Genomic DNA, 25,576 nt, shown 5'->3' on the forward strand with positions numbered 1-25,576 from the left:
GCCCTTGTGGTCAGAAAAAAGGCTAAAAAAATCACTTTAAAGTTTTGAAAAACAGAAGGCAAATAAAAAGAATCTCCAACATATCAATGTTCAAAATCTCTTGATTTATTTGTTAGATGAACTTTGACTAATGCCTTTTGAATTCTTGGGGTTGGCAATACTAAGCTCAGAAACTATGAACAGATAGATAAAGGGTACTTTGGAAAAGTGATACCTTTACTCATATCAGGTAGCATACTACTCCTTGTGGTCCCATTATCTTCATGAGACTCAGTTTCATAGTTGGTAAGGTCATGAGGGACCTAAGCAAATCATCTAGTTCTTGAAGCTCTATTCAGTGTAATACTTAATTTTCCCTTTTTCATAAGAAAGAAATTTAAAAGGAATCTTAAAGGAATTAAGCAGTAGAACAAACCATTGTATTAAGCATCATTATTTGTATATTTTCTTCTTTTGCTTTGTTGTTCTTAATTTTACAGGGGTTAAGGTTGTTAAAAATGGTAATCTCTTTAAGCAAGACTTTCTCCCTTCCTGTAGAGGACTGAAATTTGTTTCATTTTGTAATCCTTTAAGACACTTTCTCTCTTCCTATATGTTCTGAAGTATCTTGCATGTTATGGGCATCACTATACTATAAATAGTAACATACAGATACTGAAGGAATTGTTAAGCAAGATATGCAGAGGCTTATACACTAGAATTCAGAAAATGTTTAAATCCATCTTTGCTCAGCCAAGCAATTATGTGTAAGAACGGATGACTGGTGCCTCCTAACTCTGGGGGGGCACCAGTGGCAGATCGCAGACTGGGCGGGCGTGGCAGGGTTGACCTCAGAAGTGCTGGTGGCAAAATAGGAAGTATCGCCAGCAAAACTGAAAGTGCAATTGGTGCTTCTCAGGGCAGCACCGGCCAGTGCTCCCCACTCCCCAGCTGGCAAGTGCCAACCTCAGAGGGGGCACATGCCCCCCTGCCCCCCATACCCCAACAGGGCATAGGAACGTCTGTCAACAATTGTTTGGGTTTTTTTAGCGTGGGGTGGTGTTGGGAAAACATCTGCATGTGAGTGCAGTCCTGGTGTAGGCAGGGAAAGTGGAAAGCTTTGGCACTTGGCCTGCCTCTCTGGCTTACGAGTTTGGCAGCTGGGTACACAGCTAGAAGGTAGTAAGCTTAAGCCTGGGGCTGGGCCCAAAGCCCCCACTGTACAGGGGCACTAAGATTTTTTTTTTCACAATGACACATGGAAGCTACTATGAGCTCGTTTTCATAGTATCATAGTTTCATAGTGCTTAGGGTCAGAAGGGACCTAAACAGATCATCAGGTCCAACCCCCTGCCCCAGGCAGGAATGGGTGCCATGGTCATATCACCCTAGCCAAATATCTGTCCAGCCTACTCTTGAAGACCCCCAGGGTAGGGGAGAGCACCACCTCACTTGGGAGCCCGTTCCAGAGTCTGGCAGCCCTAACTGTAATGCCTCTTGATGTCCAGCCTGAACCTTCTCTCTAACAATTTGTGGTCATTATTCCTAGTAACCCCGGGTGGTGCCTGGAGGAAGAAAGCCTCCCTCAATTCTCGATGGCCCCACCTGGTAAGTGGCCCCACCAGACATGTGGCAGGACTCCAGGGTGGAAAGCTGCAGGCCTTTGGGGTTCAGCATGCCATGCCAAGGCCCAGATTTAGGCCCATGCTTCAGCAGGAGCACATGGAGTGTCTCTGAGGAAGGGGAAGATGGTGAGGCCAAAATCAAATTTTTCTGTTCTTTTTGAATTTTGGGGCATCTGAAAGAGCTGAGACCTGAGCAGGAAGAAGTCAGCAGCCCTAGAGGCTTTTACTGTGTCTGTGTGCCTGTGCACGATGCAGTCAGAGGAAATGTTTGTGGCTGCCTGTGGCCTCTTCTTGCAGGGCTCAGGACCCTTGATCCAGTGTTGGATTTTTATTGTTTTTTTAGTGTGGGGTGTTGTTGGGCAAATGTCTGCATGTGATTGTGATCCTGGAGTAGGCAGGGTGCAGGCATGGAAAAGGGGGATATTCATGGCTGGCTCTGGCTTCTTCTTGCACGGAAAAGGACCATCCATCAAGTGTTTGATTTTTTTTATTTATTTATTTTAGTCTGGGGTGGTGGTGGGCAAACATCTGAATGTAAGTGGGCCTACGGTGTAGGCAGGGTACAGGCAGCAAAAAGGGGGAACTGGGAGAAGTGCGGCCCAATCACAAAGAAGCCAGCAGCCCTGGAGGCTTTCGTTGGGTCTCTGAGGCTGTGTATTATGCAGGCAGGAGAAAGGGGGATGTTTGTGGCTGCCTCTGGCCTCTGGCCTCTTCTTGCATGACATGGATCACTGTCCAGCTTTGAACATTTTTTTTTTAAAGTGTGGGGTGATGTTGAGCAAGTGTCTGCATGCAAGTGTGGCCCTGGTATACACCAGGGGAAAAATAATGGACTTGTCTAGTGTAGGGGTTTGGCTACTGAACCAGAACGTTAAAACTTCAAGTCTGGGTCTGGGCCTAGTTCTCCCACTGTAGAGGAGCTCTGAAGCCTTTTTTTTTTCATGATGACACATGGAAGCTGACATGCTCTCCAGATCCAATCGGACAACTGGCAGGGCACCAGGATGGAAAAGTGCAGGCCTCGGCGTGGAATGCTAAACACTCAATGGAGATGGGAGGCCTGAGCATGAAGATACCAGCAGCCCTGGAGGCTTTTGTTGGGTCTCTGAGCTTCTGTATGATGCAGGGAGGAGAAAGGGGGATGTTTACGGCTGCCTCTACCCTCTTCTTGCATGGAACAGGACCATGCCTCAAGGATTTACATTTTTTGCTTTTTTGTAGTTGTTTTTTGTTTTTTTTAAAGTGTGGCCCGGAAGTGGGAGAATGTAGTATGTGAGCGTGCAGCTGGGCAGGAAAGGACATGGAAGTGAGCTTGACCACAGCTTTGGCATGCCTGTGTGGCATAAGGGTGTGTGTGTTGAATCTAGAACTAAAGACTTGCAAGGTAAAGCCTGGGTGTGTGCCTGGACTCACACCTGAACCCCCACATCCAGAAAACAAAAATTATTTTGCCTACACCACATGGATGTATGGGGCTGTCTAATCATATAGAAATGTTTTTTTGACCACAACACAAGGAAGCTGCCATGGTCCCCAGAACCAAATGGAGTAGTGGCAAGGCTCTGGGGCGGAAAGTTGAGGCCTCGGCATGGCATACCGAACGCCTATCTGAGTTTGGCATGCCACGCCGAGACACAGATTTAGGCCCGTGCTTCAATCAGAGCACTCGGAGGGTGTGTGAGGAAGGAGAACTATAGGGGACCAAAATGGCATTCTTTTGTTCTTTTTGATTTTTGGGGCAGCCGAGAATGTTGATGCCCAAGCACAAAGAAACCAGCAACCCTGGAGGCTTTTGGTGTATGTCTTGGGCTGTGCATGATGCTGGCAGGCAAGAAGGGAAGTTTGTGGCTGCCTATGTCCTCTTCTTGCAGGGCACTGGCCCATCTGGCAAGGGGTGCCTTTTTTTTTTTTAATTTTTTTTAGGCGTGGTGCTGGGGAAGGCAGTGTGGGTGAAAGGCTGGTATCAGCTGACTTGTTTGGTTTAGAGGTGCATGTACTGTGTCTAGGGCCATAGAGCTTAAGGTCCAAGCCTGGGTGTGTTCTTGGGCCCCCCTGTGTCCAGGACTTTTTTTTCCACCAGGACACATGGAAGCAGCGATGGTCCCCAGAACCAAACAGAGTAGTGGCAAGGCTCCAGGGAGGAAAGTTGAGGCCTCAGCATGCCATGCCGAGGCCCAGATTTCAGCCCTTGTTTCAATCGGAGCACTTGGAGAGTGTGTGAGGAAGGGGAACTATTTGGAGCCAAAATGGGGTTTTTTGTTTTTTTTTTAATTTTTGGGGCAGCTGAAACTGTTGATGCCTGAGCACGAAGAAGCCAGCAGCCATGGAGACTTTTCTTATATGCCTTGGGCTGTGCATGATGCTGGCAGGCAAGAGGGGGATGTTTGTGGCTGCCTATGGCCTCTTCCTGCAGGGCACTGGCCCACGTGTCAAGGGTTTTTTTGTTTTGTTTTGTTTTGTTGTGTTTTGTTTTGTTTTGTTTTGGCATGGTGCTGGGGAAAGCAGTCTGGCAAGCATCAGCTAACTTGTCTGGTACAGAGGTGGGTGTGTTCTCTGTGGTGCTATAGAGCTGCACATTCAAGCCCACATGTGTTCTTGGTCCCCCCTGTTTCCAGGACTTTTTTTTCCAGCAGGACACATGGAAGCAGCGATGGTCCCCAGAACCAAACGGAGTAGTGGCAAGGCTCCAGGGCAAAAAGTTGAGGCCTTGGCATGCCACGCTGAGGCCCAAATTTAGGCCCTTGTTCCAATCGGAGCATTTGGAGGGTATGTGAGAAAGGGGAACTATTGGGGACCAAAATGGGGGGGTTTTGTTCTTTTTGAATTTTGGGGCAGCAGAAACTGTTGATGCCTGAGAACGAAGCAGTCAGCATCACTGGAAGTTTTGTTGTATGTGCTGGGCTGTGCATGATGCTGGCAGGCAAGAGGGGGAAGTTTCTGGCTGCCTATGGCCTCTTCCTGCAGGGCACTGGCCCATGTATCAAGGGGTTTTTTTTGTTTATTTGTTTTTTTGGTGGGGTGCTGGGGAATGCAGTTTGGGTGAAAGGCTGGACTCAGCTGACTTGTCTGTTATGGAGATGGATGTACTGTCTCTGGGGCCATAGAGCTGCAGGTTCAAGCCTGGGTGTGTTTTTGGGCCCCCCTGGGTCCAGGAATTATTTCTCCACCAGGACACACAGAAGCAGCCATGGTCCGCAGAACCAGAGTAGTGGCAAGGCTCTGGGGCAGAAAGTTGAGGCCTTGGCATGCCACACTGAGGCCCAGATTTAGGCCCCTGTTTCAATCAGAGCACTTGGAGGGTGTGTGAGGTAGGGGAACTACTGGAGGCCAAAATGGGGTTTTTTTGTTCTTTTTGAATTTTGGGGCAGCCAAGACTGTTGATGCATGAGCACGAAGAAGCCAGCAGCCCTGGAATCTTTTGTTGTATGTGCTGGGCTGTGCATAATGTTCGCAGGCAAGAGCGGGAAGTTTGTGGCTGCCTATGGCCTCTTCTTGCAGGGCACTGGCCTATCTGTCAATGGGTTCCTTTTTTTTTTTTTTTTTTAGGCGTGGTGCTGGGGAAGGCTGTCTGGGTGAGAGCCTGGCATCAGCCTACTTGTCTGGCTTAGAATGGAGAAGTGGTGGGGCTCCTGGATAGAAAGGATGGAAAGTTGCAGGCTTTGGCATGACACACCAAGGCCCATATTTCAATCCATTCTTCAACTGGAGCACACCGAGTGTGTGTGAGTAAGAGGAAGATGGTCATGCCAATATGGCTTTTTCTGTTCTTTTTATAGTTTGGGGCAGCTGGGAGACTTGAGGATAAAGCACAAGGAAGCCAGCATCTTTGGAGGCTTTTGTTGGGTCTCTGAGGCTGTGCATGATGCAGGCAGGGGAAAGGGGGGTGTTTGTGGCTGCCTCTGATCTGTTCTTGCAGGGTACGGAACCATCTAGCATTTGATTTCGATGTTTTTTATTATTGCATGGTGTTGTGCAAATGTCTGAATGTAAGTGTAGTCTTGGTGTAGGCAGGGTGCAGACAGGGAAAAGGGGGATGTTTGTGGCTGCCTCTTGCCTCTTCTTGCATGGCATAGGATTCTCCTTCCAGTGTTTGGGGGTTGTTTTTATTTATTTATTTATTTTAGTGTGGGATGACATTGGGCAAACCTCTGCATGTGAGTGTGGTCCTGGTGTCGGCCAGGGCTGTGGAAGATTTTGGCACTTGGCCCAGCTCTCTGGTCTTGGGCTGTGGCTGTTGGATACTGAGTCAGAAAGCTGTAAAGTCCAGCCTGGGTCTGGAACCAATGCTCCCACTGTACAGGGGTGGCAAGATTTTTTTTTTCTTCCACAACACTTGGAAGCTGCCATGAGGTCCAGAACCAATCTAACATGTAGCCAGCTCTGGGGTGGAAAGGTGCATGACTCGGCATGGCATGCCTAGCCTCAAAGTCCAGATTTAGTCCCCTGTTTCCAGAGCCCTGAGAATATGGGCGACTGGTGCCTCTTTAGTCTAGAGGGGGCCCAGTGGTCAATTGCCAATGCGGGGCTGTGAGTTGGGTTCACCCTGTGAATGCTAGGAGCAAAACTGGAAGTGCTGCCGGCAAAACCAGATGTGCTGCCAGAGCTTCTCAGGGGAGGCACCTGCTGGTGCACACCTACACATCACCTGTATGCATAATACTTCCCACTGATACCAGTGTTGCTAAGGTACCTGCTTAATGCTAAGCAAAGCTTAATTGCTGTAATGAAATTAGGCCTTAAATGTGATACTGCCATTTCAAAAAGCTAGAAAGTCAAATATACCAAGTATACTATAACTTACAATTAAGAAATTACAATGAATAATTCTTACTCTCTGCTTTAGTTCTTTCACGCCTATCTTTTGTACATTGTTAACTTTGGTTTGTTTTCCTCTCCCACTCACTGTATGTGACTGCTATTTGACTATGTGGATCCCTAAAATATTAAGGTAAAAAGTTATGTTAAATAGTTCCTCTAGTGACAACAGTAGTAGGCTATTGGTCCTGTTTTGTAATGGACTTTCTTGTTTTTAAACCCATTGTCTGCTTTTGTTTTCTGAATGAGGAACAGACCACAAAAGTCCTGTTTTTCAGTTCATTGATGGAAATACATGTCAATCATTTGTCCTGCAGATTCTATTGCCTGTGCCTGGATGTAGGGTAGTGGATAGCCACAAAGCGCTGGTTTCTGAGGCAGCCAGGGTGGTGGGAAGGAAAGGAGGGAGGGAGGGAGATGGCCTTTTTTTGGTGACCCTACCTCTTGCCACCAATTGGCCAAGTGGCCTAGTGGCTTCGCCCCTCTCTGCTGATTGGCTGAGGCAGACCCACCCCTCACCACTGATTGGATAAGTGGGGTGGTGGTCCTGCTTCTCACCAAGGGGTATTCTGGGGATGTGTCCATGGCCATCCTAACTAGTAGTGTAATGATGGGTGGGGACTGGGGCATAAACCCTAGGGACTGCCTAATGGAGAGAGGTGCCATAAAGCTGTGGGGTACCTCACCCTTTGTCATCTGTCTTCCCTCTGCACTGTGCAGCATCTCTGTCTCTGGGAATAGGAAGGGCAAAGCAGCAGCACATGGTGCAGGAGCATTATCCAGAGGTGCTATGGGTGGGGAAGAGGGAGTGGGAGGGGAGGGACCTGCCATTTCCATTTTTTTCTTTCGAAAATTGGTGTATAAATGACCTCTCAATGTACATGCTGGCAGCAGCAAGAAAACCAAAACAAAACTTCTCCCACTTTTCAGGGTGCAGTACTGGATAGAGTGCATAAGTCTCTTAGTGACAGCCTTATAGCAGCAGTCCCTGATTAATTGGAATTCCTAGTTCACGATGCTATAAATGTACATTAATCAGCCTGAAATTAGTGGCTACTTTCAGAAAACAAAAGAATATTATTTTCAAAGTTGTTGTGTTAATCTGCTTCCTTCACTGATGCTCATAAAACCTAGATAGTCTACTTTTTTCCAAGGCCACTTGCGTAATTCTTAGAAAATGTACTGTATATGTGGTAGATGACTCAGTTGTTCTGAAATGAAATATTGCTTTGACAAACCTCCATGTGCTTCTAAGTGCTGCTGAGTAAGTGACGCTCATATTTAAAATAGACACGTCCTGCCAAAATCCCAACTGGAATTATTAGTTATAGTTAATAAAAACAGCACTGTGGGGAGTTAATTACCATTCTCCAGTTTCAAGGCCTGCTGCAGAAGGAGGCAGATCTTGGGTTAACAAGATCAATCTTGCTTTCCCATAGCACCTATCACTGATGAAAAATGTTGATAAAACAGGCTACAAATTGCTAGTAATTTTAACAGCAGTAACTTTCTTCCAAAGATTTATTCCTCATTCTGTTTTTAGTAGGAAAAGAGGCCTCAAGAAATTCACCATATATTCTTTCTTGCCTCACTCCTCTGAAAGGGCTTCTGAAGTCTCCTGACATGATGATACTGACTTGACCTTGAACCACTCTTAGTAGTTATAAATCTTTCACTTTCCCCTCCTCATGTGGAGGTCAACTTACCTCTTCCCCTTCATAACAGATGCATTATATCTTCATATTAACATGATATTTAGTATGCAGCTTGATGACTATTTGAGCAATTTTGTTCAGAGCTGTAGTGAATACAAGAAATCAGTGGTAGGGAAAAACTGTGTGAAAAGAAACATTGAGTATCTTTTCACAGTGATAATACCCTAGGCAGCTGCCATTCATTGGAAGAGGACTATTTCCAAAGTACTTAATAGTGTCAACATGGGGGAAGCCAACAATTGAGATTATCCAAAATTAGAGTTCACTTTCGAAAATTTGACTTCGTATGATCAAGCAAGCCTGAGAATTCTTGCCAGGGAGCAAACCAAATTTAAGTTTTCAAAGAGAAAATTTAGCTGGAAAAGCAACAGCTTTATACTAGATGTGGTATTTAGCTAGGATAGTTTAGCTAGCAAATTATGAACGTGTCATAGGATCAAGAGAAAGTAGATGGCTGGGTTTGTTTCCTCAGTTTCCAATATTTACTCATTTAAGTCCTCATTTAAATTCTTTGCTGTGATTTATTGCAAAGACACTGTCATGTAAGCTGTTACTAGATAGCAGAAAACCAGAAAGTTTTGCCTTTCAATAAAATGGACATCAAAACAAGCTAGAAACAAACATCAAACAAAACAAAAGACAGCTTTGATTAGATTTCTCATACATTTCTCCCAGTATTGTGTTGTTGTGGTAAAGAAAAGATTGAGTGGCTTATTGGATTCAGGTATCACATAGGCTTCATGTGTCATTCCAGATTTTTAAAGGTCCAAAACAGAGAAAAGTCTAATAAATAAAAGGTTGTGAAGCCGCCCATACTATTCCTTTTGCATGGTGTTGAGCTCTTAAATCTTTCTTACTTTCTCTCAAACTTAATTTTGAAACAGAATTCTCATCCCATTTATATTTTTTTCATCAAATTCAAGATGTCTAATCAAAGGTCATTTTTTCCAATCCATTGGAGAGAATAAAATGTTGTCACTCACAATTTAAACCTGGGGTCCACAACCTGGCCCATGGACATGAGGTTTCAGTGGCACTGCATGATGCAGGGAAAAGGAGCGGTAGCAGGTGTTTTCCACATGCCGGTACATAGAAGTGATAGCAGTAGGTGTTTTCCCCATGCTGGGGGTCAGGGGAAAGCAACAGTGGCAACTGGATCCTAATGCCTGCCCTTCCCCTACCCTCCCAACCTCTGGCCCCACCTGGGTCAATCCAGCCCACAGCCTTAAAAGGCTGCTGACCAGTGATTTAAGCAGTCCAGTAGCATTTCAATATAACAATGTCTTCACAAACTTCTTTGTGAATTGTTCAGCTTTTTTATGTGTTGAGTCACTTCCTTTTTCATGTCCTTGTGACGAGGTATCTAGCAGAATTCACAAATTAGTTGGAATCTGACAGGCTATGCCATCAGTGTTTCTGCTATGGCTTCAAACTTGTGACCTCTGGACTATCAACCATGCACCTTAGTGCCCACACCATGTCATCTCAGCCCCTGTTGAATCACTAAAGAGAACATTTTCAAAGGAGCCCTGATCTACTTTGACCAGTAATTAATGCCTTTCCCTGTGTAGCTTAAGTGGAGATACTGATAGTAACAGGTTTTACTTTTTCTTCACAATAAATCTAAGAGTTACCTGGCAAATCTAATTACTAGCTATCTAAACTTTTCAATGAGTTTTCTTAAAGGCCTGGTAGACTGATTCCAATATGTGGGGAATGATAATGGTAGATAAAGGGAGATCGTAAGGAAGCATAACAAGGGAAGATTCAGCGAGTGGCCAAACCCACTTTGGCTGTGCTGTGCATGTTCAGTGAACTCTGAACTTACCACCAGGTATGAGCCCATCAGCTGATTGCTTCAAGTTCTGGCTGGAGCCACTGTTTGGCATGGCTTTAGAGAACAGGGGAAAGGAGGGGATGAACAGCAATGGCATTCACCCCTTAAACTCTGGAGCTGTGTAAAATCTGTAGCTCTAGCCAGAGTTTGTAATGTTCAGCTGATGAACTCAGAACTCACTGTGTATAAACAGCACAGCCAAACAGGGTTGTTGCTACACCTCCCTTACCCCATTCTTGGACCTGATGATGGTCATAGACAAGACTATTTTTGTCCTCTGAAACAAACATGAAAGCACATTTAAATATAACTTTTCCATTGGCCTACAGCTATTTCAAGGAACTTTTCAGTTTTTAGGTATCTGCTCTGCTTACCTTGAGTACCATTTTGATAGCCCTAGTTCGATAGCACTGGTAGGACTAGGACTAACACAAAACCACGTTATTGTTCTTATTACCTTTAACATAGCTTGTGAATACAGCTTGTTTCACTTCTTTCCTTTTTTCCAATGTAAAATTAGGCACATAATCAAAATGCATCACGTGGATATATTTGTACTTCCCTTAGTTGAAAGAATCAAAGATTAGCTGCCATTTACTTCCCAATTCAGCAGCTTGTAGGCTAGGGTGCAGGGTAATACTGGGAAACGTTTTCATCTAGACTAGCTAAACCAACAGATGGTTTAATGTTTTTTTAGAAACAGGCCAAACCCTCAAATTTCGTCTAAACTCCCTTCTCAACCCCTACTATTCTTAAAATGTCAGTGGTCTAGATTAAATGCAATCCATGACCAAACTAGCTGTGTTTTTTTTTAAAACAAAATTAATGTCAAAGTAAAACCATGTCTAGGTTTTCTTGCAAACATTTTCTAGCAAAAAGCACCATGCTGGATTTTTTTTACTGGAAGTTAAAGTTACAGTCTCTGGGTGCAGACAGAAATGATATATTTTGTGTGACCTGCAGCCTGTACACACTCTACAGCCATAGCATAACACACGGGCATGACAGTAGAGTGCTTTTAAAATGGCTGATCATACAAAAAATTAACCCTTGTTAAATCATGTAGTAAATGAACCTGCTCTAAATTAGAACACCTTAGGGAACTTCCATACAGTTCCCTGTGAGATTTAAGTATCATACCCCTGTTCTGCCACAGGGAAGAGACGGAGAGTTCAAGGAGATTTGCCAGCTGGCTGGCTGCCTATGTGTGGGCAGGGGAGTGATTGAGCCACCAATCAGGGCTGAAGGTGCCCTAGCCAGGTACCCCCTAGGGAGAGGGTCTGTAGTGCCTGCTGGTATCAGCTTTGGGGGCAAAGAACCCCCTAAGAACCCTCCTGTCCACACTAACAGCCAGCCGGGGGCTTCTGGAGCCCTGGCCAGCTTACAAAGCAGGCGACAGTGACCTCTGCCACCTGGCCTCTGTCAGTGAATGGAGGCACTGAGCCCCCATGCACAGGAGCTGCAAATGTGTTAGGTTTCAATGGCACTATAACTTTAAGCACTGTGTGTAAAGTGCAAAAAGTTACAGGGTGATCGAGGTGCCCTTTACAACTTCTGTAAGCACTCTCTATTCCCAACAATCTTGATAGTCAGAGAAACTCTAGGAAATGCCTTTGGGAAGGAAATCTCTCTTTCGGACTCCTGGTGGGGCCTTATCCCTGAAGGGCATATATGCTCATTGCTCTCATTTTCACTAATTTTGTTAACTGGTGACTTCTTCATGTAGTAAAGGCTACTGCAATTTAAAATTACTTGGATAAAATATTATGTTATAAAGCCTGCTGGAATAGATCTTGAAAATAAGGACATTTCTGTCTTTCAAGGACAAATGGCCCCTTTAGCTGTTTGTCCTGAGTAATGAGGAGCAAAGTGTGAATGTGCTTTTGCTTTACAGAAACTGTGACTGAAATCACTTAGAAGAAAAAATATAGAATACTATAAATATTTATACAGAGGGACATCCAGAAAGAGGGCAGTGACATGGTTCCATCTCCCATTTTGGACCACAGTGAGAGAGCTGCAACCAGGGACTTTTTTAAAGGTCCAAAGCAGGTCAGAATTCCAGCTGTCCTCGCTCCCCCTGACTTCCCCTCCATGCTTAGTGGCATCTCCACTCCCCTCCAATTCCCCCTCTCCCACTGCTATTGCCACTGTTCCCACTGTCCCTAGCTGCTCCTGGGGTGGGGCTTCAGAGCTACTCCTGTTCCTCTCCAGCTGGGCTGTGTAGGGAGCCAAGCACAGTCAAGAACACCAGCAGCAAGTGAGTTCTTCCACCCTACCCAGTCCCACCCCACCATCCCCGATGTTCACCGAGCCCGAGAGTGGGTGCAGGGAAAAGGGGAAATGATCCCTGCCACCATCATGACCTCGGCTGCTGTCTCTAGCTGAGCCCAGCTCCCCATGCAGCCACTTCCCACATCCCCAGCTGGAGCAGGGCAGGAATGATTAGGACATCAGTAGCAATGAGCAGGTTTCCCCACACATAAAGGCATAAGAAGGGTAAGTGAGGGATGGGTATGGAAGGGGAGTGGAGGGGACATGCCACTGATTACAGATTTGGTGCTAAAAGTTGGGGGTAGGATTCTTAATTGCTTTGAGGACTTAAGAAAAGATGCCAGCTTCTGACCTTGTGGCACGCTTAGCCCACCCTAAGGGTGGGGAAGGCTGGGACTGGGGCATGCAGTCACCCCTGCGATGCTGGTTGCTGCTTCTGCACCCACCTTTTAAAAATCCTGGATCCACATATGCATTTGTATACAAAGCCAAATAGAATATACAACACATATATAAGAGAGGTTTCCTTTATGTTACCTCCTTTAACCTGACATCTCTGTTTCCATGAAATAAATCAAGTTCCTTCTGGTGATTTTTCAAATGCTAATTTCAGTCATGATACCCTTATCTGTGGAGTACCTTAATAAATATCTCTGAAGGACAAAAATATTTTTCTTCTTTCAACTACCATCCATTCCTTATTCTTTTTGTATATTTTTCAAGTAAAAAAACCAAGTTAATTAACTGGACAATTCATCTCTGATATCATGCTAAGAAATTAAAGCCCTTGCATCCTTCTTTGGATCCTTCTTTGGAACTGTATCCTTCTTTGTTTAATATGTAGGAAAAGCCCAGTCAGAGGAGTCAAGAGAAGTGGCTGCTAATTCTTCTTAGTCGCTTTTACACAGCAGGAATGGGACTAGACTCCATTTATAATCTGGAAAGTAAAGTTATTTTTCAAAGTACAAGAATCAACACTGCATTACTTATGCTTTTGATGTGAATTATCTCTGACATTGATTTAAATTGGAGCAACACCACTGAAGTCAAGGGAGTTCACTTGTGTAAATTTGGTGAAAGGAGAATCATGCCCATGGGTCTAATAATGTCATCCATGCAAGGCTTTTCCATTTAATTGGGTCCTACAGTATTATGCATTTCTTCATTTCTCTTTATGAAGAGCATAAAGTTTACCTAAAGAGACTGTAAATATATGATAACTGAGTGCAGAATTTTATTTTACATGTTTGTAGGGAATACTTTTAAATCTTATAAGTGCAAAAGCATGAATGCATCAAGTGAAAGATGTCCTCCCACAAGATAATTAAAATTCAAATACCCATTAAAACCCAAGCAATGTGAAGGAAACAACAAAAGTCCTTTTCTTTCACTATTTTATTCTGACAGTTTGCAGCATCATGGAATATGCTAGTATGGACAGTATAGGATGAGTCATTCTCATTGAAAGTTTTTGTTTCAGTCTCCCTTTTCAATTCTGTATTCACAATTCAGTATTTCTTTTCTAAGCATCTAGCAAGAAATAGCTTGATCAGTTTGTTCCAAGGTGTCTGGCTTTGGATTTCAGCTATTAAGGTGCCCTGCTGCCCAGTAAAACTGAACTACGAAGATCAGTGCTCTGCAAAAGTCAATGTTGTAAAGAGCATTGAGGAAACAATGGCATGGTTAACTAAATTAAAACCTCTTTAGAAGACATCGTGACTAGAAAAATAAATGCAGATCATTACCAAGAGATTTATAAGAAAAGTGGACATTTTAAAAATAACCAATAAACTATAAATGAAGAGGGAATAACAAAGGTATCTTTTCATTACCTGGATAAACAGAAAAGTAATCACTACCAAACTATGACTGTTACACAGTCTGTAATTAATTACCCACTTCTACCACCTTGTGGAAGCAAAATATTAATTAACTGAGTACTCTACATTGGAAAGAGGCAGAGCTATTAAATGATTATCCAATAAGCCAGAAGCTAGCAGTGTTATTTAAATCAGCATGCCTTGGGTGAGTATTCTGAGAGAAAATTAAGTGGAAGGATAAAGGTATATAGATGTGGGGTCATTTCAGTGAATTATTGAGAACAATTCAAAATAGATATAGTGGATTTTGTTCTTCACAGATTTACATTTAAAATTTAAAAAAATAGATGATGGGTATTTAGACCTGTAATGATAAATATGAATAAAGATCTCTATAAGCATCTTGTTTTTATAAATAAAAATTATTGACTGTGCTTGGAAGACAGAAATGTTGATGAACAGATTCATTGGATTTGGTGCACACTCTCTGTGGGCAAATGAAGTCCTGCAGTCAGATCCAGTAGTTCAAAGCACAGTCTGTATAAAGACACCACTGTGATCAGTCGAGCTCAACATAGACACCAAGTCTGCACAAGTATATCTCGCTGAAAAACACAATTTTCTTTGTAAGATGTTGAATGGAAGTTTCCAAATGGTATGAGGCAATGCTGCTCAGCCTCTGGCTCGCAGGATAAATCTGGGCCATATCATTTGGCCTATGTATTTCCCCCTGGATCTGAAAATTTGACTGCAGGGGAGGGGTAGTAGCACCAATTGTAACAGTAGTAGTAGTTACCAGAGCTGTGGAAATCAACACTATCACCACTCCCCCACTGTCAAATTTTCAGACCCATAGTGAGCTCCATGGGCTGGATTACACTGGTGCACAGGGCCACTTGCTACATGGGATCCCTTTGTAGCCAGTCTAGCATGCCAACTCCACCCTGGATCAGGCTCACGGGATCAGGCCCATGGACTAGCCCTGTACCACTCATTCGGCACATGGAAGCCATGAAGCCAGGAATTTTGTCCATGAAGCCTTATACTAGTGGTGTGAGCTTCACCCAAGCCATATTTAACTTCTCTTTCCTTCTTTTCACTAGTGGAGATCCCATTCTGAAACAAAATTTGAACAGTCTCAAAAAAGCTTGTACTTTGCTTTTCTGGTAGGGTGTCTAGATGAGTTTCAAAATCATATGAAAGTCTTCATTGGTGCCACAACATGAGACACAAGGAGTTCCCCTCTCTGTTGCTGGACCAACTGTATAACTGAGATGCATTTGATAGACTATCTGATTCTAAGGAGACTGACACCAAAACTTTAAGGTCTGACCAGAACAAGCCAAAAACAACATAAGAAAAAAAGAGCTATAGGAGGAGGTAAGAGAAACAGCCAGGGATAGCAGACAAACAATTGGCAAAAGAAAAGAAGCTGATTACTAGGTGATCAGGATTTATCAAAAGGGAGGAGGTTCATTCTCACCTTTCATGTGTGGAAAGAATTCAGGAGTCAGGAAGATTATTATGTGCCATAAACACAAGAGTCAAGTGTCCAGCCAGTTTATGATTTTTTGTGTTTGTACCTCACCTGGGAGCTAAAACAATTTGCCATCTAAATTAAGTATCTATTGTATGATGAAGGTAATCCATCTGGTGTAAATTTTTCATTCCATACCAAGTTGCGTAGACCCCGCCAGGGGATTGGCAGAGAAAGAGTTAACTCTTTCTCTCTGAATAAGACAGACAAGATCTGGGTGAAGGGATTAACACGAAACCTGCTGCTACAGGAAGTGTGGCTAGGCCCAGCTGTGCTGAATTAGGTAATTCCCCAGTTCTCTATAATAGGGATGTGCTCTGAAAAGCGCAGGGTAGCATTAGAAACTAGATGCTGTTTGTGAAAAGGAAAAAATAGTAGCTGAAACGTGCTCTTCTGGTAGATTCAAACTATCTTCCCCTTTGCAGTAGTTTCATTCAGAAAACAAGGTTGAGGGAAATTTTGGCACTATAGACACTGTGGGAGATGTTTATTTGTGGTAGCAGGATGTGAAAAACCTGATTGAATGCAGTTAGGGAGATTTAGGTGCTTATGGGGTTTGACCCCAGTTCTGTCTGTGGCTTCCCTGAGTTTTACAGACCCCTAAAAGGAAACTCCTTTCTTCTTTATCATTCAATTTCTCTTCAGAAATGCCTATACTAGCTCAGTGTTAGGTTGCAAAATGCTATGTAAGAACTAGGTATTATTTGGGGCAGTAATTTAAGGAGGGGGAGATAGATGAGATTTTGAAGAATCTTTATTCTGATGCACTTCCTAGCCAGTTTTGCCAACCTCAAACATTAAAAAATGATTAGGTGAACTCACAACATTCTGCACTAGAAAATTTTCTTATTGATAGAGTAGGAGTTAGGTTTCACATTTTCAAGCTCTCTCTCTGCAAACATGAGGGCTAGATATTTAGTTTATTGAAAAATGAAAGTCTCAAATAAGAAGCTGATTTCAGAGGCTGCAATGGTAGAAAAACACCAACCACAGCAGGAGCTGCAATAGACAGATGGCAGTTCTGCATCTCCTCAGAGAGTTCAGTAGCAGCAGGTCTGACAGCATCCTTAGCCACAGAGCGTGTGGTATAGGTGCACATTTGAGCAGATCAGGAGTTAGTTCTATCACCCATTTTGCTGGCATTCAAACAGATTCTCATTATTTTACTATATTTTATCCATCTATACATCACAGTTTAAACTAATTGTTTCTGTTTACTTAATTCACAGCACTTTGGATGTGGGAGTCACAGAGTAGCTGTAGTTCACTTGTGCCCCGTCTGTGCAGAATTATTTTTCCCAAAATTGTGTTCTTTCCCTCAATTCCACATTATTTTCCTATGAAGTTTCTTGAGATGCTAACATCTCTGGTGCACAGTAAGTTGCATTTGTTCTTTTACCATAGTTTGGCCATCTATTCTCCACCTCCAAGAGCCCACCATTTAGATTAACAAATATGCACATGCACACTGGCATCTTCCTTACAGGTTGAAAACCTTAGAATCATTTCAACAGAGCTAGGTATCTGCATTTGGGTACATTATAGACCAATTCATACTTGGGCCCAGATGATCCAGTGTTGTTCAGTGAAAAACCATTAAGTCATAGATTCATAGATGTTAGGGTCGGAAGGGACCTCAATAGATCATCGAGTCCGACCCCCTGCATAGGCAGGAAAGAGTGCTGGGTCTAGATGACCCCAGCTAGATGCCTATCTAACCTCCTCTTGAAGACCCCCAGGGTAAAGGAGAGCACCACCTCCCTTGGGAGCCCATTCCAGACCCTGGCCACTCGAACTGTGAAGAAGTTCTTCCTAATGTCCAATCTAAATCTGCTTTCTGCTAGCTTGTGGCCATTATTTCTTGTAACCCCTGGGGGCGCCTTGGTGAATAAATCCTCACCAATTCCCTTCTGTGCCCCCGTGATGAACTTATAGGCAGCCACAAGGTCGCCTCTCAACCTTCTCTTGCGGAGGCTGAAAAGGTCCAGGTTCTCTAGTCTCTCCTCGTAGGGCTTGGTCTGCAAGCCCTTAACCATACGAGTGGCCCTTCTCTGGACTCTCTCCAGGTTATCCGCATCCCTCTTGAAGTGCGGCGCCCAGAATTGCACGCAGTACTCCAACTGCGGTCTGACCAGCGCCCGATAGAGGGGAAGTATCACCTCCTTGGACCTATTCGTCATGCATCTGCTGATGCACAATAAAGTGCCATTGGCTTTTCTGATGGCTTCGTCACACTGCCGACTCATGTTCATCTTGGAGTCCACTAGGACTCCAAGGTCCCTTTCCGCTTCCGTGCCACCCAGCAGGTCATTCCCTAGGCTGTAGGTGTGCCGGACATTTTTCCTCCCTAGGTGCAGCACTTTGCATTTCTCCTTGTTGACCTGCATTCTGTTGTTTTCTGCCCACTTGTCCAACCTGTCCAGGTCTGCTTGCAGCTGTTCTCTGCCCTCCAGCATGTCCACTTCTCCCCATAGCTTTGTGTCATCTGCAAACTTGGACAGAGTACATTTCACTCCCTCGTCCAAGTCACTGATGAAGATATTAAAGAGTATCGGTCCAAGGACCGAGCCCTGCGGGACCCCACTGCCCACACCCTTCCAGGTCGAAACCGACCCATCCACCACGACTCTCTGGGTGCGACCCTCCAGCCAATTCGCCACCCACCGGACTGTGTAGTCATCCAAGTCACAGCCTCTTAACTTGTTCACCAGTCAGTTCTTTCATTTCTCTGTTCAGAGAGAAACTCTGAAAAATCATAGATTTATAAGGAAGAAGACAGAAAGGGACACTTTATATTGCACTTTATAACGACTTGCAACATGCTAATATTTATTATAGATGACAGTATTTTGAATATTGCGAACCATTTATTTTCTTTTAGGTAAAATTAATTTTGACATTGAACTGATATCTGTTTTTGTCTAACACTGATGCACTATTTTGCTTAACAAGAAGTCACTTTTCTATGGACAGCAAATGAAAAGCTGATTAATTTTAAGCATGCCTTAATGCGTACATCAGAACATATCTTAGACAGTCACCCAATCAGATTATAAATTAGATGTTTCACAGCAGACTCCAGAAAAGAAAGATTCCATGTTTTTTATACTAGTATGTGTAAATTAAATATTTCTGTCTCTCTAATCTTACTGATTTTGATAAAAGGCTCAGAGCCACTCATGCTTTCCTTGGCAGTAGGAGAAAAGAAATGTACGTTACTAAGAGAGACAGATAGGCTTTAATCATACTAAGGAAATATTTCCCTGCTGTCAAGTTCCACCAGTATATCTCTTGGAATAAATTTGGGAATAATAATGATGGAAACAGAATGTGCATGATTCTGGATCTCACTCTTTTTACTACAGCTATGATTAACAAAGTTTAGTCAACAAGTTTATATTTCATTTTCCAGCAAATGTAGTCTGTAGCAGTCACCTAACACAATAGAATGGAAATTCATTTAGAGAACAACACAGAGTAGAGGTGAAAATAAAACCAGTTTCTTAGGTCTGTGGGGAAGAGCTATCCATACTTCATATCTAACCAGAATAGGCTTATTATATGTGATTTGTTTTCAATGGGGAAATGCTTTTCTGTGGTTCGTTTACAAGTTATACCCAGATTTTATATATCAATTTAAAATTTAAATAGCTGGCACTAAAAATGTGTGTTAGTAATGATGCAGGGGTTTAGGTTGTAGCCGTGTTAGTCTAAGGATATAGGCAGACGAGGTTCCTTGGGTGAATTTGATATCTTTTATTAGACCAACCCAAATGGCTGGAGAATAGTTATTAAGCAAGCTTTCGGGTTCAAAAACCCTTCGTCAGGCTAAGGAAGCTTCAGCAGTTGCTGTGTGCTCTTCCTGGATGGAATGAAAAGTAAACAAGCCAGGGGCTGGGCTGGGCTGGGCTGGGGAGTCAGTTGCCAGGCAGATTGTAATATATCAAAAATCCAATGTCTATGTTTAGTCCCTCATCTCTAGTATCCAGGAGGTTGATGAAATGGAGCTCATAGGCTCGTCTCTGGGAAGTGTTGTGTAAGTTTCCCTTGAGGATCAGGACTGAGAGACTGGAGAGAGAGTGGCCCTCCTGTGAGAAATGTGCCCCCACCGGTAATTGGGTGTTTCTGTCTTTGATGGAGTTCCAGTGTGCGTTCATTCTGGTGCGCAGTTGGTGTCTGGTCTCTCCTACATATCTTCCATCAGGGCATTTGGTGCATTGGATGAGGTAGATTACATTTCTGGAGGTGCAGCTATAAGATCCTGGGATGCTGATGGCTCTGTTGTGGGGTATAGTAATGCTGGGGGTGGTGGAGATGTGTTGGCAGGTTTTGCATTTCTTGTCCTAGCACGGTCTGGATCCTTTTGGTGTGTTCTGGGCTTGAGGAAGTTTGCTTCTGGTGATGAGGTTGGTGAGGTTCAGTGCTTGTCTGAAGGCTAGGATGGGTGACTCTGGGAAGATCTTTTTAAGAATAGGGTCTTTTTCTAATATGGGTTGCAATTTTTTGAGGATTTTCCATACAGGTTCAAGGGATGGGTGATATGTCATAACCAGCGGTGTATGATTTGTGGGTGTTTTTCTTCTGTACTGCAGCACTTCTTCACGTGGTATCCAGGTATTTCTTTAGAATACTCCAGCACCAACATCCCCTTTTTAGACACAATGATCAGTATCCAGAAGGGTAAAATACAGACCACAGTATACAAGAAACCCACAGACCAACATACATATCTGCACAGAACCAGCAATCACCCAAAACACACCAAAAAAGCTGTGATATACAGCCAAGCCCTCAGATACCACCGCATCTGTACTGAAGAGAACACCCAGGATTGCCACCTCACCAATCTTAAAAAGGCTTTCACCCAGCAAGGACACTCATCCAGAGAGGTAGATCGCACGTTTGAAAGAGCCACCTGGATACCACGTGAAGAAGTGCTGCAGTACAGTAGAAAAACACCCACAAATCGCACACCGCTGGTTATGACCTATCACCCATCCCTTGAACCTGTACGGAAAATCCTCAAAAAATTGCAACCCATATTAGAAAAAGACCCTATTCTTAAAAAGATCTTCCCAGAGTCACCCATCCTAGCCTTCAGACAAGCACCGAACCTCGCCAACCTCATCACCAGAAGCAAACTTCCTCAAGCCCAGAACACACCAAAAGAATCCAGACCGTGCCAGGACAAGAAATGCAAAACCTGCCAACACATCTCCACCACCCCCACAATTACTACACCCCACAACAGAGCCATCAGCATCCCAGGATCTTACAGCTGCACCTCCAGAAATGTTATATACCTCATCCAATGCACCAAATGCCCTGATGGAAGATATGTAGGAGAGACCAAACAACAACTGCGCACCAGAATGAACGCACACCGGAAATCCATCAAAGACTGAAACACTCAATTACCGGTGGGGGCACATTTCTCACAGGAGGGCCACTCTCTCTCCAATCTCTCAGTCCTGATCCTCAAGGGAAACTTACACAACACTTCCCAGAGATGAGCCTATGAGCTCCATTTCATCAACCTCCTGGATTCTAGAGATGAGGGACTAAACATAGACATTGGAGTTTTGATACATTACAATCTGCCTGGCAACTGACTCCCCAGCCCAGCCCAGCCCAGCCCCTGGCTTGTTTACTTTTCATTCCATCCAGGAAGAGCACACACCAGCTGCTGCAGCTTCTTTAGCCTGACGAAGGGTTTTTGAACCCGAAAGCTTGCTTAATAACTATTCTCCAACCATTTGGGTTGGTCTAATAAACGATATCAAATTCACCCAAGGAACCTTGTCTGTTAGTAATGAAACGCTTGCTATTTACTCCTGGGTGTCTTCAAATTGCCCATTAGCCATCCACTCTGAATTATTTCAGATGCTACTTCCAGACATGACACTTGTCAAACAATGTAGTAACAAATCTGCATTTTTCTTTAGTCAAGTAGATCAATGAAAAAAAGATATCAGGTTCTTACAATCTAAAGAACATAGGTTACAACGAACGTGTGTTGGATTTGAATCTACATTATCAAAACCAGCATCAGGATAGACACTGATTGACATCAAGGTTTGACATCTCATTATACTGGTCAGAGATTTGAGTATGGATTGAACAACCTACTCCCCAATAGAGCATGCCTATCCAAAAAGGTGAAGGCACAATTGACAACACATGAGAGTAAGAATCTGACTCTTGGTGTTTTTGCTAATCCTGTGCCTCATAAGACATCTGTTTCCGAAGTTTGCAATCAAGCAATTTTCCCAACACACAAAAATTCAAGACCCCACTTCTGTTTTTTTGGGTTTTTTAAATTTTAGCTGGAGACATGAAAATGAACTGAATTTGCCTTTAAAAAAATACTCGATTTTAGTGACTACAAATTGAGAATAGTCTATAACTGAATTAAGTAACAAAGCTAGATAAAGCAAGAAAGCAACAAAAGCAAGAAAACCAAAGTGTAGCCACTAGAACTGTATTTTCCTACCCATAACAAAAGTTCAGCCAGGCACTCTCCTCACATTTAACACAGTGAAGTGTGTAAGAGGTAATGCACTTCTTCATTCTACCCCCAGTCCTTCACTTCTATTCAGCAATATTTCAACACTACCTGTAGAGGCTGCACAAAGCCACAGAAGCTGTAAACGTGGCTCCAGCAAGCAAACAATTAAAATAAGCTCTTTGTTTGCTTGCATTCCTAAACTACAAGGAGGAATAAATAGAGGATGAGATGAGCTAATATAAATCAGGTCTTAGCCTCTTCAAGATCTTTGTTTATGATTTTTAATTCTTTTCTTCTTTTTGCATGAGTAAGTATTTTGGATTGGTGATAGCTCCAACATGTCAAGCACTGTTGCAACATCCTGAACCAAAGAGCTTTAGTTTTAGCTTACAAAATCATTTTCACACTCACTTAGTATTTTCAGTTTCCTAAGCTGTGATACATGATCTTATATAAGATCTCAGCTGTGCAATAGAGGTGTTAAATGTATACATTTGGTGATTATTAATAATGTGTACTTGAGGTGGTTTGGATACATTAACAGTTCTATAAGAATGGTAAGGAATTTCAAGGAGAAGCAGTTTCTTCTAATGCTAAATAAGGAGCTCTATTTGAACAGAAAAAAATACATTGTATTTAAAATTATCTTCTCTTTCTTTGGTCTTCACTATAGAGCTGACCAGAATCCTCACTCTGCCTTCCAGCCCTTTTCCTACTATGATTTGAAGAAGACAGTACAGATATCTTCAAATGATCTAATGAAGGTGGTTTCAGAAGATAAGGGTCATATTTTCTGTTTAGCCATGTGAATGTCAATGTCAATGAATGTGCAGGGATAGACCTGCAGAAAGTGTTTGTTTCTGTTTTAATACATTAGTTTGTTTATAATAGGTCTTTTTATCTTGAATGGAGTTGTCAAAAAATTAAATAAAATATTTAGGACATCATTAAAAATATTTTTCATAGGAAATATGAGAGTAAAACCAAATTGACACTCAAGGTTAAAATAGATTTCAGATGAGTGCTTGTAAATTTTATAAAGCAATATCTAGAATTATACATGACCTACAACCTACCCTATATTTAATCAAACTATTCAGCTGTTCCCATGCTTAATTTAAAAGTCATTTTATAGGGCATCAGCACCTTGTTAGCCACATTTTAATTGACAAACCTAAACACCCTAGAATTGCTGTGGAAATCAGAACATGAAGTATAATTCATACTGCAGATTTAAATCTATGTTTATTTAATCCCTTTGTTGAACTGAATGAAAATTTTAATTGAAACAGACAAACCAACAATCTGTGGCAACAATTGTAGGTTCTAAGCTGCTTAATGACAATAGAAGTAGGTTAAAGATTGCAGATAGTAGGTTTATGCCAGTTAGATCTAGTTTGGGACAAGATATAGCTTAAATAGGGAATAGAAATAGCCTTATGTATATCACTTACAGTAGAACCTATTGGGAACATTTTAAGGGGCTTTATTTAGTAAGCTTTTTTGATATTAAGCTGAGTAATAAAGAGCTGGGTTCACCTCAGAATCTTTGCTCTTCGGCCCTGAGCTATGGTTCCTGCTGAACAGCCTATTTGCAAATAAGATAAGATATTAAGCATGCTTTTAAATCTTAATTTAAAACCTAGGTGAAAAGTCCTTTTCCCTAGCAAGCTCTCTTCCTGTTAGAGAGCTTTTAATACTTCAGGATTTAAATAAGTTACTTTAAAATTCTCTCAAGTGTTAACACGATTGTTATGTCTTTTGATGTATGCACATTTAATATGTTTTATTTTTGTTTGATGTACCTACCTGTGCTGTTTGGTCATGTATCTTATCAGTATTTCATTATTAAATTTGCTATTAAACTGTATCTGCATTTGTGCTTCTGAGCATTTAATTTTGGTAGGAATGGCTCTTCAATCCTTTCTTCATTCCTAGAATGACTCTGGGGGTCAACGCAATGCTGTTAGGATTTGGGGCATTAGTGGTCAGCACAGGTCATCTGATATGCAGGTAGTGTTCAAGAGCCAGGTTCCCAGGGAACTGGAAGTCAGAAGATGGAGTCAGTGTAAACCAGAATCATAGAAAATGAGGGTTGGAAGGGACCTCAGGAAGTCATCTAGTCCAACACCCTGCTGAAAGCAGGACCAGCCCCAACTGCATCGTCCCAGGCAAGGCTTTGTCTAGCTGAGTCTTAAAAATCTCCATGGTTGAAGATTCCACCACCGGTCTGGGTAGCCTGTTCCACTTCTTTGCTACCTTCCTAATGAGAGTTTTTCTAACATCTAACCTAAACTTCCCTTGCTGCAACTTGAGACTGTTGCTCCTTGTTTTGACACCTGCCACCACTGAGAACAGTTTGGCTCCATCCTTTTTTACCATCACCCTTCAGGTAGTTGAAGGCTTCTATTGAATCCCCCCATAGTCTTCTCTTCTCCAGATTAAATAAACCCAGTTCCCTCAACCTCTCATAAGTCCTGTCCCCACTTTTGTTGCCCCAATTTATCCACATCCTTGCTGTAGTGGGGCCCCAAAACTGGACAAAGTACTCCAGATGTGGTCTCACCAGTGGCAAATACAGGGAAATAATCACTTCCCTTGATCTGCTGGTACTACTCCTACTAATGCAGCCCAGTATGCCGCTAGATTTCCTTCACAAAAAGGGCACATTTTTGGCTCTTATTCATCATATTGCCCACTGTAAACCCCAGGTCCTTTTCTGCAGAGCTTCTGGGTAGTCAGCCAGGCCCCAGACTGTACCAGTCCATGGGATTGTTCCTTCCTAAGTGCAGGGTTTTGCGCTTCTCCTTATTGAACCTCATGAGGTTTCTTTTGGTCCTACCCTCCAATTTGTTAAGGTTTCTCTGAATCCTAGCCCTACCCTCCAGTGTAACTTGTATTCCCCCTCAGCTTGGTATCATCTGCAGACTTGCTGAAGGTGTATTCCATGCCATCTTTCAGATTGCTGATGAAAATTTTGAGCAAAACCAATCCCAGGACCAACCCCTGGGGCACTCCACTTGATACTGGCTGCCAACCAGACACTGAGCCATTGAGCCCAACAATCAAGCCAGTTTTCTATTCACCTCACAGTCCATTCATCTAACCCATACTTCTTTAGCTTGCTTGTAAGAATGTTGTGGGAGACTATCAAGAGCCTTGCTAAAGTCAAGGTATATCACATTCACTGCTCTCCCTGCATCCACAGAATTAATCATCTCATCATAGAAGGCAATCAGGTTTGTCAGCTGTGACTTATCCATGGTGAATCCATGCTGACTCTTCCCAATTCACTACTTTTCCTCCAAATGCTTAGGACCTGCTCCATGATTTTTCCAGGGTCTGAGGGGAAGCTCATTGGTCTGTAGCTCCCTGCATCTTCCTCCTTCCCTTTCTTCAAGATGGGCAGTATATTTGCCCTTTTCCAATCATATGGGACCTCTCCTAACCATGAGTTTTCAAAGAT

The 25,576-nt window shown here is 43.0% G+C and overlaps 1 long non-coding RNA gene across 1 annotated transcript in view; it reads left to right on the top strand.

Annotated features, from left to right (window-relative positions):
* Positions 1 to 23,980, top strand: part of LOC109283837 (uncharacterized) — a 37,918-nt gene extending 13,938 nt beyond the window's left edge. Inside the window, exon 3 of the long non-coding RNA XR_002091103.2 lies at positions 22,784 to 23,980. This is a non-coding gene — a long non-coding RNA (uncharacterized LOC109283837). The remainder of the gene's footprint in view (positions 1 to 22,783) is intronic.
* The last annotated feature ends 1,596 nt before the right edge of the window (positions 23,981 to 25,576 follow it).

This window comes from Alligator mississippiensis, chromosome 3, assembly GCF_030867095.1.
Source record: "Alligator mississippiensis isolate rAllMis1 chromosome 3, rAllMis1, whole genome shotgun sequence".
Lineage (NCBI taxonomy): Eukaryota > Metazoa > Chordata > Crocodylia > Alligatoridae > Alligator > Alligator mississippiensis.